Source organism: Portunus trituberculatus, chromosome 38 (assembly GCF_017591435.1).
Source record: "Portunus trituberculatus isolate SZX2019 chromosome 38, ASM1759143v1, whole genome shotgun sequence".
Lineage (NCBI taxonomy): Eukaryota > Metazoa > Arthropoda > Malacostraca > Decapoda > Portunidae > Portunus > Portunus trituberculatus.
Genome location: NC_059292.1, coordinates 29,906,543 through 29,924,042, shown reverse-complemented (window position 1 = coordinate 29,924,042; position 17,500 = coordinate 29,906,543). Strand labels below are relative to the sequence as shown.

The window sequence follows — 17,500 nt, the reverse complement described above, 5'->3', positions numbered from 1 at the left end:
GGATAGCAAAGGGAGGAAAAGGAGGAGCGGGAAGGAGAGAAAAGGTGTGTGTGTGTGTGTGTGTGTGTGTGTGTGTGTGTGTGTGTGTGTGTGTGTGTGTGTGTGTGTGGGTGGGGAGACTGAAGAAAGGAGGAAAGGAAAGGGTGGGAGGAAGAGGTAAAGGAGGAAGAATTACCAACGGGATTTGAGGCGAAGGCATGGGAAGAGAGGGCAAAGGGAGAGAGAAACGAAGGATGTGGTGAGCACTAAATTATTTTTTGTATTATGAATTCAGTCGTAGTGGTGGTAGTTGTAGAAATAGTAGTAGTAGTAGTAGTAATAGTAGTAGTAGTAGTAGTAGTAACATTAGAAGTAGAGGTAAAAGTAGAACTGGTATTAGTAGAGTATTATGTGAGCGATGAGTTAGAGAAGAACAGTTATCACGCAAACTGTAGATGGTGAAATGTCTCCCTGAATAACAGATTTACGATGGCCCCACCAGTGGCTTTACACGCCTCGTAATAGCAGCCTTGGACACCAGCAATGAACTCCTTCCATCTTATCACCAACCTGCACTTGTGGCATAAATGTATATATGTGCTGGGTTTTCCTATTCCGTCACCTGTATGTACCCTCCACGTCCTGCACCTTGATCCTGATTCACACTCTTACGTACCGTGTTGGGCTCATTTAATTATGGGTTGTATATTCATTGGATCGATATGCACGTGTCTTTTCAATTGCAGTAGATAGTTCTTTTTCTTCTTTTCTTCTTTTTCTAACTTTAACATTGGCACAAGTTTTCATGTTTCATTTCTTTCACTTCTCTCTCTCTCTCTCTCTCTCTCTCTCTCTCTCTCTCTCTCTCTCTCTCTCTCTCTCTCTCTCTCTCTCTCTCTCTCTCTCTCTCTCTCTCTCTCTCTCTCTCTCTCTCTCTCTCTCTCTCTCTCTCTCTCTAAGGGGGGAGAGGCGCCGGTTCTCATATTTATTCCTTCTCTATTTCCTTATCTTCTTACTCGCCCTATCTCTGTCATCTACTCAGTCATATTAATAACAAAAACAACACTAACAATACTACCACTGCCGCCACCATCGCCATAAGAACCACCACCTAGTGTCACCATTATCATTATTATCTATCAACAACTTAACTTATTTCCTCCTTAAACTCCGCCCAGTTAACCCGTGACCTCCTTACTCCCTCCTTCCCGTCTCCCCAGGTCTCCAGCAGCGCCGTCAGCACCACGGGACCGCGATGGTCTGCTGATAAGGCTGACGGGATACTTCTCCAGATAACGGCTCGAGGGATGAGTCAGGGAGCCCTTTTTGACAAGCACTTATCTGTTTCCTACTTCAGGTAAACAATGGCACCTGTTTCCATCCCTTCAGATAGATAAAGACACCTGTTTGTTGTCTTCGTCAGGTGGCTGTGGGTGTGTTTGTCATTTCTAAGCTTAATGAGAAAAAAATATATTGAGCCATACAGAAAAGGAGCATCAAGAAATATGTACAGTACATGGCCTGTGTCAACTGGACAGAGTAATGGAAGGAACACGACTGATAGGAAATCAGTCTCGTCATTACGTCATAAGATTATAAAACATCAGAAAATTAAAGAGGTTGTCACCCTTACACGTGACAATCTATCTTATGGAACGTATGTCCCGATTTCCACTTGTATGAGTGATTGTGAAAGAAAAGGAGCATAAGAACGAAAGAAAATTAAGTAAATGATATAACAAGACGAAGTATGCGTAATCAATGTACAAAAAAATGTCAAGAAGGGCACATTTACGACATAGACCAATTAGGTGGTGCTATAACAAAGAGAGTAACCTTTTGTAGCACCTGACCTTGCTGTTGATTTGTGTCAGGCAATGCAGGAAGGCATCACCTCTGGCCAGACAGCTAGAGTCTTGCCCCGCCACTCCCGGTGTGTTGCAGCTCGAATCTCACCAAATGTAAGGCCAATACTCTTTCCGTTGCTAAGCTCCTCCTTGCTGACTCTTGCCATGGTTTGGAGAGAAACGTATCAGGTGGATTTGCACATGTGTTCCCCTTCACAGATAGACAGACAGTTTATTGTGCACGAATTTAAACTAGCACAAATTTTATTATAAAAGCGTGTGTCTGCAATAAATTCGCTCAACATTAAGTACTATGAAAAAATCACACTACATAACGTTAAATTACACTACATAGTGCTCGATGCAAACGATTACTATACATATCGGCATTTCTCCCTTCCTTCCTTCCTTCTTTCCTTCTTTTCTTTCTTCTTTCTCTCATTCATCCACATACTTCCCTCAATCGCGAAACACAACAACACTTTCTTCGCCACCAAACAACACCACCACTGCCTTCCATCACTCCCCATCCGTGACACCTGCTTCCTCTTTAGCTCTGGTAATAACACCTGTTTTCCTGCTTCACGTAAACAGTAACACCTTATTTCGGTTTCACGAGGGCAGTGACACCTGTTTCCGGGATGAGTCAGGTAGATAATGACACCTGTTCCCTCTACACACGTCAGGAAAGCCGCGCACGAACATATTGAGGTTTGAATTATTAACCTCAGATTACGTGCGGAGTCAAAGAGCTTTTAAAAGAGAGGTAAGGTGAACGCTTCAATATAAAATCCTTTTCAAGTAAATTCAAGATACGAACATTCTTCCACAAAAGTACCATTCAATTAGTTTCTTTTCGTGAAATATTCCTGCTCATCTATAGGCTTCTGTGATTTTGATGTGGCCTATGCAACGTCTGATCTACAGTAAGCTGTTGTAATTTATCATGATTGTTTATATGTGTGTGTGTGTGTGTGTGTGTGTGTGTGTGTGTGTGTGTGTGTGTGTGTGTGTGTGTGTGTGTGTGTGTGTGTGTGTGTGTGTGTGTGTGTGTGTGTGTGTGTGTGTGTGTGTGTGCGTCTGTGTGTGTGAGAGGAAATAAACCGAATTGCTGGAACGTTTGTAAGGGAGGAAAGTTTACCTGGTTTGATATCCGAGCATATGAACGTGCAGTGAATGTGTTTCTTACGTTGATTTCCAAGTAACACGTAGAGAATTTAGCAACAAAGCGTCTCATGTTTAATTCTGGCGTGCTACGTCCTCTCCGTGTCTCTTTCCGGTACGATAACATCAGCGTTGGTAACATTTGCACCAATTAAGGATTTCTTCACTCCTGAAACACGCCTCTCGTAGTGTCCTGGCTTTCCCACCATTATCTCACCGTGGCCTTGACTCGCGACAGTTTGCAGAACGTCACCTATGGGAAGAGAGATTAGATTACAGAGCGATATAATACGTTAATCTCTTCAGTACCAGGACGCGTTTCCATATTCATTCTGGTTACTATTTGGCGATGTTATACTGCTTCAGAAACATAAGTTGAGAGTAGATTATTAAAGACTCTGGCTATTAATCTTTTGACATCCTTAGACCCTTTCTAATGCAAATAAAATCGTCTAATCGTACCCAAAAAATCAAGTTAAAAAATGCGTCTCAGCATTGAATGGGTTATGATACGAGTATACTTAAAGATCATTTATTACTTTAACATTTGATTTCTCCATTTTTTGTTATATTGTCAACTTATACACTAGCACGTACTGTCACGATTTCTTCTCAGTCGTATGCATTATATAGAAAATAGGTTTATTCTTCAAGATTTCGTTACTGTGCGTCAAGAATAAAGCACGAACACAATCCTTCACTATCTTACCATGAGGCAGTATTCAACGCTCCGTACTGATTCAACTGAAGAGGCAGAAAAATACAACAACAGCACTCATAATAAATACAGACGCACTCGAGTATTTGTGAGTGATTTGTAGACATCTATCACAGAAGTCGAAGAAGAAGGAGGAAAAGGAGGAGGAGGAGGAGGAGGAGGAAAAGCACCAACTCTCACCTCAGGGAACATCATAGAAGGTCAGGTGGTGGTGGCGTCATCAAGATCCTTCTCCTCGATACACGGAACTCAGTAGCGTCCAAAACAAGTCCCCTACATCAGATCATTCGCCAGACACAGGTACAGGATCTGGACCGCAGGTAGAATAACAAACACGACATACGCTCTACGCTCCCACTCACTCCTCATCTCGTCCCGTGATCTGCTGGCTGGTGTTTAGTCAAATAGGGTTAGGTTAGCTGAGAGAACGAGGGAGAGAGAAAGAGCGATAGGTGGGGCGGTGGAGTGGAATGGATAAGAAGAAGAAGGAGTACGGGTAGAAGGAGAAGGCGGAGGAGGAGAAGAAAGGGGGAGGGAGGGAAGATCGAAAGAGGAGAAACAGGTGAACAAACACAGCCATCCATTATAGAGCTGTGATCAAGATAAAAACAAACGGAGCCTGAATATTCCAGAAACCTCCCTATGGAACTTCAAGAGAGAGAGAGAGAGAGAGAGAGAGAGAGAGAGAGAGAGAGAGAGAGAGAGAGAGAGAGAGAGAGAGAGAGAGAGAGAGAGAGAGAGAGAGAGAGAGAGAGAGAGAGAGAGAGAGAGAGAGAGAGAGAGAGAGAGAGAGAGAGAGAGAGAGAGAGAGAGAGAGAGAGAGAGAGAGAGAGAGAGAGAGAGAGAGAGAGAGAGAGAGAGAGAGAGAGAGAGAGAGAGAGAGAGAGAGAGAGAGAGAGAGAGAGAGAGAGAGAGAGAGAGAGAGAGAGAGAGACAGACAGACAGACAGACAGACAGACAGACAGACAGACAGACAGACAGACAAGAAGACAGACTGACACAGACACAGAGATAGAGACAGAGACAGAGACAGGGAGAAAAAAAATAGTGGTAACCTGGCTTAAATAAACACACCAAGGCCACCAGCGAGAATCTTAGGTGTAGTGCGTGGTTCATAAAAATCTTGGGACTTCACGCGCCACGTTTCACTACCACCCGCAGACTTTTACTCTGTCCAACCGCTCACATACCCTAGTCACCCCATAAGATAAGAAGACGAGGAGGAGGAGGAGGAGGAGGAGGAGGAGGAAGAGGAGGAGGAGGAGGAGGAGGAGGAGGAGGAGGAGGAGGAGGAGGAGGAGGAGGAGGAGGAGGAGGAGGAGGAGGTAGAGAAGGAAGAAGAAGAAGAAGAAGAAGAAGAAGAAGTAAAAGTAGAAGAAGAAGAAGAAGAAGAAGAAGAAGAAAAGAAAACAAAAAGAAAACAAAACAAAACAAAACAAAACAAAAAGAAAAAGAAGGAGAAAAAGAACAACAACAAAAGAAATAAGAAAAACAACAACGACGACGCGAACAAGGAAAAGAAGATAAGAGAAGAAGAAGAAGAAGAAGAAGAAGAAGAAAAAGAAGAAGTGAAGCAGAGAAGAAGAACAGAAAGAGTAAGAGAAACAGAAGGATAGGGATAACGGGGGTGAGAATCGTGTTGGTGGTGGCAGTGGTGGTGGTGGTGGTGGTGGCGGTGGTGGGGATGATCAGCATGGCAGGATGATGAGGGTGGCTGCCGCGATAGTAATGATGATGATGGTGTTGGGGAAAGGAAATGGCATCGATGGCGACATGTCCGTGCGGTCAGACGAAGGCGGGGCTGATGGTGGTGAATCCAAGAAGCAGCTCTAATAATGGTGATGGCGACACTGGTGATGGCGGTGTCGGTGGGCTCATGGCTGGCGCGCTGGTGGTCGAGAGAGAGAGAGAGAGACACACACACACACACACACACACACACACACACACACACACACACACACACACACACACACACACACACACACCGCGTAGTGTAGTGGTTAGCACGTTCGACTCACAATCGAGAGGCCCGGGTTCGAGTCCCGGTAAGCGGCGAGGCAAATGGGCAAGCCTCTTAATGTGTGGCCCCTGTTCACCTAGCAGTAAATAGGTACGGGATGTAACTCGAGGGGTTGTGGCCTCGCTTTCCCGGTGTGTGGAGTGTGTTGTGGTCTCACTCCTACCCGAAGATCGGTCTTTGAGCTCTGACCTCGCTCCGTAATGGGGAAGACTGGCTGGATGACCAGCAGACGACCGAGGTGAATTACACACACACACACACACACACACACACACACACACACACACACACACCAATAAGTCAGATAATTACAACAATCATAGGCACAAAATTACACACGCAGTTAAACAGCCACACACACACACACACACACACACACACACACACACACACACACACACACACACACACCAAAGAGCGCCCGCGGCCATCATGGGAATCAGTCACCCTCACACAAACACACAGGTATTTTCCCTCACACAGACACACCTTTAATTATGGCTGAGGTTTACACACCCACAACCATCACCACCACCACTACTCCTACATCCCCTGGCCTCTCCCTTCACCACTTCCTTCCCCCCTCCCCACCTGCCGGGCCGGAGCACCTGAGTGAAAGGCCGAGACTTCCGCAGGAGGCGATTAAGCGATCTGAAGTTGCCGATAATTGATCCTCGGTAGGGATAAGTGATGGCTTGATCCGATATGGGAGGTCGTGCCGGGTGGGAGTCGAAGCTGGGATGCCTTACCTATGGGTCCTGGCCGTGGCGGTAGTGGTGGTGGTGGTGGTGGTGGTGGTGGTTTGGACAAGCAAAGAGAATACTGAGATGATTATCACCTCTGGCTCTCTGTAGGGAAGAAGGAAGGCAGGAAAGGAGTGGTGTGGGGGGGAAGGCAGGGAAGGATGGAGGGATCTGTGTGGCCAGGCAGCCGATCAGTAGTCCATTAAGGCGCTTCGGTCACGGGTATTTTACTCCTTCAGTCACCTGCTGTCTCGCTGCCTTTATTTTACTGCCGCTAATAAAGTCATTGGTCATTAAAGTGGTCGAAAGTATCCCACCCAAAACAAACAACACTACAAGAAAGAAATACAGCATTGAAACCTATAATGAGTCTTCGCCACCACCTAAAGTACCAGTCTGCCTGTCAAATAATGAGTTGCCATTCACTTCTGAGATTTTTTTTTATTTGAGCTTTCAAAATTCTACTAAATGTGTCAAGTTCATATTTTTTTTCCTGGTAATTTTAATGATTTTCATTTCTCCCTAGCCAAAAATTTTAAGCAACCTCCGAAATGGTGTTTTGGCATTCTAATTTTTAAATACTTTACATTATTTACTTCAGTTTACATATTTTTCGTTTTTAATATTTTTTTAATACAGTACTGCCTTCAGTTAAAAGACCACAAGGAGTTCTGATGGGCGGTAGTGTATGTGTGCGTGTGTGCGCTTCTTAGAACAAAACATCTTCATCACAAATTTTATCACTTTTAGAATAAACTGATATCTTTCTCTCGTGTTTCCTGTGCTAGGTGGATGGAGGCTTCGTCATGCTGCTCTACCAGTGGAGCGATGTGAAGTAAAAATTCATTCCCTCCTCGCTACAAACATACAATCATTGTCACTAAAATATAACATGGTGATAAAGATTTAGTTCGCATTTTTCGGGGCGAACAATTAGATTGCGATCCCTCCACAGAACAGATAGGCAGAGAGAGAAGAGACAGACAGACAGACGCCCTGCCTGCCCTCTTCTCCTCCTCCTCCTCCTCCTCCTCCTTTTCCTACTCCCCGCCTGAAAACATTCCTAAGATGTCCTAGATAAGTGCCAAAAACAAACACGCGTGGGACTCCCCGGGGCGCATGCGCACTTATCGTCTTGAGGGATCAGTAGCCGCCTCGCTGCAGGACCCCGCCGGTAATACCTCGCCTGTCAGCAACACTCGCCTCCTACATTAACACGTTCACTGGGACGCACTCGCTCTTACCTTCCCTCGCCTTGCCTTCACTACACCACTACCAGGACCTGAGCTTCATTTTCAGCGCTTCAGGCGGCTTCACTCGAATATTTACAAAGGAAGACCACCATCAGGGAGTCTTCTATTGGGTCCCAAGGCGTCCTATGTAGAAATATTTAAGTCATCTTCAGTGTGGGTGAGGGAAACGAAGAGAAAATGGAAGCGTGTGATGGAAAGTGGGACGAGGCGTGGTGGTCAGCATGGGGTCATTTGTGCCCGGTAGGGGGTCAAGCCAGGTCACTTCTACCCCGGGGTCAGGCCTCAGACGGGCGCCCATCAACCGCAGCTTTTGTTCTTAGACTCTGAAAGGTTTATTATGTTCCCGAGACGCTGCTGCCCACCACCTCACAGACAGGCACTCAGACAGACAGACAGAGTGAAAGGCAGGCAGACAGACAGACAAGCAGACCAATACACAACGACGGACGATCTATACCTTGTCCTCTCTAAAGTCTAAAGGAAGAATGGAAAGAACAAAGAACGAAACATGAGAAATGAAAAGATAAGTGCAAGACTAAAATGATAAAAAAAACATAAAGGAAGAAATAGAAGAAGAAACTAGTATATTTATAAGCGAAAAAAAAAAGGGAAGATGAAAAGGAAATAGGAAATAAGACAAAAAAGAGTGAAGATAGACCAGCAGGAATATAAAGCAAGAGCAAGGGTGGAAAATAAGAGAAGGACAATTCAATATACGTAGGTTTGGAGTGGTGTTGTACAAAGTCAGGAAAGGTGTTGGAGTGTGGTAATGGCTGAGAGTGTTAACTGCAGTGTTGGTGGTGGTGATGGTGGTGGTGGTAGAGATGGCAGTCATGATAGTTCAAAAAAGAAGCTTAACCCCTTTCAGTACTAAGACGCATTTTTACTTTGAGTTTTGGGTATGATTCGATGATTTTACTAACATAAAGAAGGGTCTATGGAGGTCGGAAGATTAATGTACAGTCTTCACTATTTCAATCCCTAGATAAACTTCTCAAACTGTATAAAATCACCATATAGTAACTAGAATAAATATGAAAATGTGTCATGGTACTGAAGAGGAAAAGAGAGAGAGTGTGTGACAGAAAGAAGTGTTAGTAGCTCTTAGTGAACACCGTGTGGAGTGACAAGAGGTGTGAAGCGGCGGAGTTGTTGCACGTGCACGGGGTAAGGTGTAGTGGTGGTGGCGGTGGTGGTTAGAGTGACAAGTGGTGGTGATGGTGGATTTGCGTGATGGTGGGGTTGGTGGTGGATGATGAACGGGTGATGAGAGGGTAACAATAAGTAGAGGTGGTGGTGGTGGTAGTGGTGGTGGTGGTGGTGGTGGAGGTGGAGGTGGTGGTAGTGGTAGTGGTGGTGGTAGTGGTGGTGGTGGTGGTAGTGGTGGTGGTGGTGGTGGTGGTGGTGGTGGTAAAGAGTAAATTTGCTTTCGATGATTTTTGGAAAAGGAATATTTTTTTTCCTTTTTTATTCTTTTTTTCTTTTTTTTCTTTTTCCTTTTTTCCCCTCGTGTGTCTGTCAGTGTGCTGGTGATGTGCGGTGATAGTGCTGGTGGGCAGTGGTGGTGGTGGTGGTGGCAGTGGTGGTGGTAGTGTGGGTAATTTAGTGCGTGCGTGTGATAATGCGAATTACTGTTTGTATTGATGCTTTTTAAATTAATGAGAAATCAACAAATGTAATTAGGATTTTTCAGAGAGAGAGAGAGAGAGAGAGAGAGAGAGAGAGAGAGAGAGAGAGAGAGAGAGAAATAATAAAGTAACAGTAGAAACTCAGAATCAAATGGACTGAATCGATTCCTTTCCTGAGCTAATTTTCCAGCATTACCATGACAACGGCAGCGGCTGGGAGAGGAGGAGAAGGAGAAAGAGGAGGAGGAGGAGGATAAGGGGAAAGAGGAGGAGGAGGAGGAGGAGGAGGAGGAGGAGGAGGAGGAGAGGGCCCCGTATGTAAATTTTCAGGGTCTCTCTTGAAAACTTGGGTGGTGAGGGTGGCGGAAAAGGGTCATTATGAAAATTATAACACGGACGAGAATTATATCAAGGAGTGGAGGGAGGGAGGGAAGGACTGGAGGGAAAAGGAGGGGAAGGAGGGGCTGGAGGGGAGGGAAGATGTGCAGGTATAGAGGTAAACACGAAGCGACTAATGACCTCAACCACTTCCTGTTGTGAGGATGACGCAGGCTCGTCCTCTTCTTGTTTCCCTCGTGAGCCCATAACGCTGTGTGTGTGTGTGTGTGTGTGTGTGTGTGTATCATAGGCTGTGGGGTTTCGGTAATTTCCCTTTACATGTCTGCTATTTTTCTTTCTTTCATGTTTTCACCTTTAATTAAGCAGTTGTTTCACCTTCCTTGGTGGCAACAGGAGATAGAATAAGAAAATTTGGCTTTCGTTGCCAACATGTATCGCAGAAAATCAGTTTCAGAGTTGTAAATTGTCTTGTGGTCACTTAAAATCTAACTGCAATGGCTTTCTGTAGATCACTTATCTATAGTGTGATATTTGATAATTATGACGAACTTTTTATTAATTCTTGACCTTGATAGTACACTCACATTAATCATTTATCTAGTCACATCATCACTATCATCATCTTTTCTTCTCATAACAATCCTGCAACTCTTCAATATTTTTTCATACTTCCTTCATCATTGTTATTTTTACTTGCTCTCTCATCGTCCAAGGCCTGACTTTATTTAACATAGTTACTCCTAACGTCCAATGTCACATTTTCTTCATTTCTGTATCATCTATTTTCTTTACACGGCATTGTTCTGTTCAGCCAAGTTTATCTCCCAGACGTTTACTTCTTAATTTGTCTATACTTGAGTACAATACTCAGCAGATACGCGCGGTATATCATACACAGCTCACCTTTGAGGCTACCATCCGCCTACAAGAATATTCATAAACAACAACAAAAATTGGAACTGCTCGTTTCGAAATATTTGAGGATCGAATCTTTAGATGAAAAGGTTTTGAAAAAAGATTCAGGATCACTTGTGAATCTAATTTCGAATCCAGTCATTTTGTGAGTGTTTCAAAGGATCTATGATTAATACTTTCCATTGTGTCTATACATTGTCACGTCAGAGTGGTGGAAAAGACGCCATTGGCTGGTGGAGGAGCTGGTGTGGAATGGACGCTCTGCCGCTGAATACGTCCATGGGAGGAAGGTTAGATTTATTGGGTTGGTTGTTATTAGTGATTACCATGGAGTACTCTGGGTGTGATGAGTGACACATGCTGGGCTGCTGAAGGGACATGGAGTGCTGTAATAGGAACCACGCAGCCTGGGAGATTAGTGAAGCAGTTGAAATCATTGGTGAAGTTGCTAGCCTCTTATCGACAACATGCAGTTTTGCTTTGGAAAATGATAAAACGTCCTAAGAACCTGAGAAGTACAGTAGTTTGTTGAGTAAAAGTCCCACAATTCAATATACATCGTTTAGATGTCTTGATTATCGTACATCAGGCATCTTGATTAATTAATGTTGGAACTTAGAATGAGGTGGCACCACTCAATCCGAATCTCACATCAGCACGCCTCGCATTATATTACACCACACACGTCATGGTTAGTATAGAAGGACAAACAGCGCTGTAGTGCCTCTCATTTATCGGCAAAACAAGTCTTATTTTCTCGAATGCCAGAGAGAGAGAGAGAGAGAGAGAGAGAAAGAGAAAGAGAGCGAGCGAGCGTAAACTAGAGGTCCTTGTTATCTCGGTTATCCTTATCTCACACAATTCGCGTGTTTCTAAAAGCTTGATATTATAACTTTTACTAATTTCTAAGCCTCTAATGGTGAATTGCAACAGTGCACGAGAAAATAAACAGGTGAATAGAGCGATGCGAATTCTTATGAGTGAACTGAGTAAAATAGACAGACAGTTGTAGAAGATGTAAAGATTGTTATTGTTCATTCGCTGAGGTTGCTTTGATTACTTGTTGCTTTGTAAGAGACTTGAATCACATTTTTTGCACATTTGCGTCATGATTCCTAATACAGTCGTCCTTCCATCCCGTCTATCAGTGAATCCTGCACGAGTACCAGCAACACACACACACACACACACACCCACACCCACCTAGCACTCACTGTGCCACTTCGGTCCCAGCCAAATTGCGCACCCTTCCCTCCCTTCCCTCCCTTCCCTGCCGCTCTTCCCTTCCCTCCCTTCATATCTGGACGACCCGCCCGTAAAATATACCAACATGTGAGGATATTAAGCAGAGAAAAATGATATATTTCCCGGGGTTAAATCCGGCCGTGGTGTTGTTATTATTCAATGGACGACAGGCGCGGAGATAGCGCACTGATATGCTACACGGCACAAACAAAGAGGGGAGCCTGGACCAATTTAGCGAGCCGGGGCCGCGAGTCTCCACTCTCCCGCGCACATTTCAATTTTCCATGCAGATATCGCATCGTAATGGCGTGCTTTATGCGAGGCGGGACGGGATCGCTGATATACCGTTTCGCGTGCTCGTCATGGCGGCCTCTGGCTATGGTTTTGTCCCTTTTTTTGCGTGTGTTTGTTTGTATCTGTGTGTGTGTGAGGGAGGGGGGGCCATTCGCGCGGGAGTGAAAACGGGTATACGTTCTTTTAACACTCATACATACGGGTTACTACTAAAAGTTTTGAGGTTGGAGAGAGAGAGAGAGAGAGAGAGAGAGAGAGAGAGAGAGAGAAAACTACAAAAGACCACAATGTAAAAATTCAATAAAAGAGAGAAGGAAAAGATGAAAAAAAAGAACAAAAAGATCCGGGGGAGGGAGGGAGGAAGGGAGGAGGACAGGGTGGGTGAGGGTTATAGAAATCCGGCACAGTCATCGGTGAAGTCGTCCAGTTTAGTAGGCATTGCAATCATGTTCGAAAATTTATATATCACGCGATGTTTGGTGTCCTTTTTTTTTCTTTTTGCTCTTCCTACACAATAGTTTCCAAAAAATAGCAAAAAAAAAAGACCCCCGAAAAAAGTTACATCCAAATATTAAAGCGCCACCCCTCCTCCCGCCCCTCCTGACGATCCTCACCCCCTCCCCCTTCCCTCCTGACGCGGCCCAGAGCCATACGTCATAGAACAAGGCGAATTATTCATTGCGACTCGTGTTTTTTGCTTTTGTCTTTTTTTTTGTGAGCTGCAGACTACATGCATTAATAGCAGAGCGGCGAGAGTAATGAGGAGGAGGAGGAGGAGGAGGAGGAGGAGGAGGAGGAAGGGAAGACGTGAGCTACAGTTTTCCCAGCTCCCCGTCCTCCAGTTTCTTGTTGCACGAATTGTCAAAGTTTTCTCACTCATTTCACTTTCATTTTCTGTCCACACAAGCAATCTCTCTCTCTCTCTCTCTCTCTCTCTCTCTCTCTCTCTCTCTCTCTCTCTCTCTCTCTCTCTGATGATGATTATGGGTTAGAGGGAGGGAGAAACAATTATAGGGACGTTTATTTGCCTTTGTGTAGTGCAAGCTAGTAAGAAAGTAACAATCGAAGCTCTTAAACACATCTTAAAATTATACCAATGTTGTGTTTTCGTTCTCATTTAGTTAGTCATTGTTTTCTTCCATTTTTTTTTCATTCATCTGACCTTTTTTTTATTATTTCATGCATGTATGTGTTTTCTTTGTTCTTTAAGTATTTCGCTAAACTAATCGGGATATCCCCCACGTTTTTCATTTATTCCTTCATTGGTGATTGATAGAGTGTAGGTACCATCCAGCACAGACCTCACCACCACTTGCTTCCACTATAACATGAGGGAAATAAATAGTGTTGCTGGGAATGTACTGTCTTCTAGCACCACACATCACCATATTGACAAGGGGAAGGGAGAATATTCAGAGAGAGTGAGATAGAGGGTAGGGGGGGGGGATATCCTAAATAATTTTCTATCGTAAGGTGGGTGGTTTGTCCTATATAGTTTTGTATCTAAAAAGCCTTACGAAAAAGAAATAGGCTCTACCTGCACACAACTCCATTTAAAACCCTCATTACACCAGCACCGCCTAATGGAAAACTTTGAATACATTACCTAACGATTGGCTACAGTTCTCATATTGGTCGGGCAGCACTAGAAAAAAAAGACACGAAAAGAAAAAAAAATGACGGGCAGCACTAAAAACGAAAAAAAAAATTATAAAAAAAAAATGACACCCTATAAAAATACGAAAAGGAACCTCACTTGGGCGGGCGGCAGCTGCACCAACCCAGTCGAGTCCTTGAATGAAGCGAAGCAAGGTTAACAAATCACTCCCCATGCATGATATTTTCTCGAACAAAAGCGTTTGCCGGATTTGATAAACTGTAACAACGCACTGGGAGAAAGTTGTCGTTGTTTTTCTTTTTTCCTCTTTTTGTTAGGATGTTACGCAGAAATAAGTGTGACAATTTTATTTCGTAGCTGTATTATTTGCATCCGCCATCTGGGCAGAGACAGACGCGCGGGCTGGCCATCGCATCAAGGGTGAGAGAGAGAGAGAGAGAGAGAGAGAGAGAGAGAGAGAGAGAGAGAGAGAGAGAGAGAGACGCGTTCATATCACATAATCATACTGACGAGGTGTGAAACGTTGCCGCCGCCACTAGTGTGTGTGTGTGTGTGTGTGTGTGTGTGTGTGTGTGTGTGTGTGTGTGTGTGTGTGGAGGGGGACAATAGACAATAAATTATAGGCAACACACGTGCTTCCAGTTATCGAAGTTTCCGCAGGGTTGTGGGAGGGGAGGGGAACTGGGAGGGCGGTAGAAGAGAGATGAGAAATGAAACGAAAAGGAGAGAAGAAAAAGAGAGAAGAGTAGGGAAGAGAAAGAGCTAGGAAAAGAAGAAGAGATACATGCACAAAACCTTTAGAACGACTCAATTAAAAAGAAAAATCATTCCTTCGTGTCGGTAACAATGTGAGGCGTCGTGATGCTTGTGTCTGCCTTGCCTTGGTTCACGAAGTAAGGAGACAGCGGAGGAGGAAGGAATAGCAAGTGACGTCTATTGCTGTGCGCGACTGAACCCCAACAACCACGACGACGAAGACGACTCCCTTCCCCTCCCTCCCTCCTTCCCTCTCTCCTAATTGCCAGTTGCCATCCCCAGTTCTTCCCCAGTTCCTTTACCCCATATGCTGTCGTTAGTTCCTCTTCAGTTTCCAGTTCTTCCCCAGTTCCAGTCCTTAGTTCCCTAATTCCAGTCCCCAGTTCCTCTCCCCAGTCCCCGTCCTCCGTTCCTCCCCTGCTGCCGTCATCTCCAGTTTTCGTCCACTCCAGTTCCCCTCCCCAGTTTTTCACCACCAGTTACGTCCCCAGTTCCCTTCCCCAGTTCCCTCCATCTCCCCAGCTTCCTCGTGAAAGCCGTGGCCGTCTCACCAAGACCATATTAAGGACACACATTACTCCCATTCTGCTCTGTATTCATGACCCACCGCCCGACCCCAAATTATTATAGAGTGCATATGAGGCGGGTCTTACAATATAGGCGACACGCTGGAGCTATTTAAGCGTGTCAACATGAATATTACAAATATGACTTGTGTCGCCGCTTATATGACCTTGCCAGGGGCACGCCAACCTCATTTAGGGCCCGCGTTATTGTGTCACATTATTTTGCTGCAGCCGCCGCCCAGATCACACTTCTCCATCCCTTCCTTCTCCTTCCCCCTTCCCTTCCTCCTCCTGCTTCCTTCCTACTTCTCTCCTCCCTCCTTCCCTCCTCCCTCCTTCCCTCTTCCTTCCTTCCTTTCTACTTTGTCCTTTTTCCGTCTTTCTCCTCATTTTTTCTTCCATTCTTCTTTGCTCTTTCTCTTATTCTTATTCCCCTACTTTTCGTTACGTTACCTCTTTACATCCTGCTTCCTTCTTAACATTTTAACGTTTATTCGTTTTCCCATCTTCATCTAAAACCTAGATTATACACTTTATCACCCTCCTCTTTCTCTTCCTCTTCCCCTTACGTCACCGCGGTAGGTATAGTATGGTATGCACTATATGCTTTTCATCTCCTCCTCCTCCTCCTCCTCCTCCTCCTCCTCCTCCTCCTCCTCCTCCTCCTCCTCCTGCTGCTGCTTATAGGCTCTTTCATGGATGCCGCTGAAGCCAGGTCGCTGCCCGTAACACATACAACACAGCTAGTACATTCCTAACACACTCACCGTCGCCGCCGCTTCTAAGCTGTCACATATTTGCCGCACCTCCATAGCATCCTTATACTCTCCCCGTATCCCTTTACCTCTCTTACACACTTCCGGCTACTTTAACAGCGTCATTCTAATACGCCGCCACTCCACCGCCGCTAAATTGAGCAAGATGGTTTTATTCATATCCAGTGTAGTGAAGTGAACTCCCCTGCCCTCTCTAACCATCCTATTCCCTCCCTTTTCCCTCCCTTTTCCTCCCTTCCTCCTCTCTCATTCCCTTCCCTCCCGCCCCTACCATCACCATCCTTCCTCCTCCTCCTCCTCTCCCTTCCTCGCCTCGGAGTGATTCGCTCTGCTCCTGCTAATGGCGGCGGTGATTTGTCAGGCACGCGCGTGTGTGTAGGGGAAGGGAAGGGTGGAGGGACAGTTGTGGGAGGCTGGCTGGCTGAGGAGGCATCAGGATGTGAAAGGCAATAATAAAAGGCAGGCAGTTACTGAGAGAGAGAGAGAGAGAGAGAGAGAGAGAGAGAGAGAGAGAGAGAGAGAGAGAGAGAAAGTGCTACTATGTAGAGGAAAACTATTACAAAAAAAAAGACACATTTAAAGGAAGGCTGTGTTGCAGTATAATAAAATAGAAGTTTACCAATGAAACATACAGTCTCACTCTTACTTCCGTGTGTGTGTGTGTGTGTGTGTGTGTGTGTGTGTGTGTGTGTGTGTGTGTGTGTGTGTGTGTGTGTGTGTGTGTGTGTGTGTGTGTGTGTGTGTGTGTGTGTGTGTGTGTGTGTGTGCAGGCCGCTGACACTTGCCGACATGACCCAACAATCCTGCCACGATCACAGTCATAACCTTTATTGTTCCAGCTGCTAAAAGCTTCCCGCTGAGCCACCACCACCACCACCATCACCATCACCATGAAGACACCCCTTCTCCTCCCGTTATTCGTTGTTTTTTCTCCTCCTCCTCCTCCTCCTCCTCCTCCTCCTTATTCTTCATCATCTTCTTCTTCTTCTTTTTCTTTTTCTTCTTCTTCTTCTTCTTCTTCTTCTTCTTCTTCTTCTTCTTCTTCTTCTTCTTCTTCTTCTTTCTTCTTCTCCGTTTGTGATTATTTGTTTGCTATGCTTTCCTCCTCCTCCTCCTCTTCCTTCCTTGTCTTCCTTCCTCATTTCCCTCCATCCTTTTCTCTATATCTCTCACCTTTTGCCTGCCTCTCGTATCCATCCACTGCCGTTATGATTGCTGTCTTCTCCCTTTCTCCTCTTCACTCTTCTTTCACATAAGACTCTCCTCCCTCCCTCCTTCCCACCCTCCGCCACGTCCACTCTCACACCTCCACCCACCACCATCTCTTCCTCTTAACCTTCCTTCTCCCTCTCCTCCTCCTCCTCCTCCTCCTCCTCCTCCTCATCATCATCATCATCATCATCATCATCATCATCATCATCGTCATTACTTCTCTATTCTGCAAATTTCATAAGCTGAGTGAAAATGTCCGAATCAGTTTTCCATTCAGTCACTGGTTTTATTCGCATTACCAGGAGCGAAAAACAGGACTACGTGACGGACGAGTCTTCCTGTCTTTGGTTTTTTTTAGACATCCTGGATTTTAGAACGGTTTCATCAAATAGACATTCAACAAGCAGTACTCTTCCCACCGCAG

General features: G+C 45.1%; 1 protein-coding gene across 2 annotated transcripts in view; it reads left to right on the top strand.

Annotated features, from left to right (window-relative positions):
* The first annotated feature begins 10,810 nt into the window (after positions 1–10,810).
* LOC123514511 (cytoplasmic dynein 2 heavy chain 1-like) overlaps positions 10,811–17,500 on the top strand; it is a 149,004-nt gene continuing 142,314 nt past the window's right edge. For both annotated transcript variants that reach the window (XM_045272390.1, XM_045272389.1), the window contains exon 1: positions 10,811–10,899. The gene's annotated coding sequence lies outside the window, so the exon portion shown is untranslated. The remainder of the gene's footprint in view (positions 10,900–17,500) is intronic.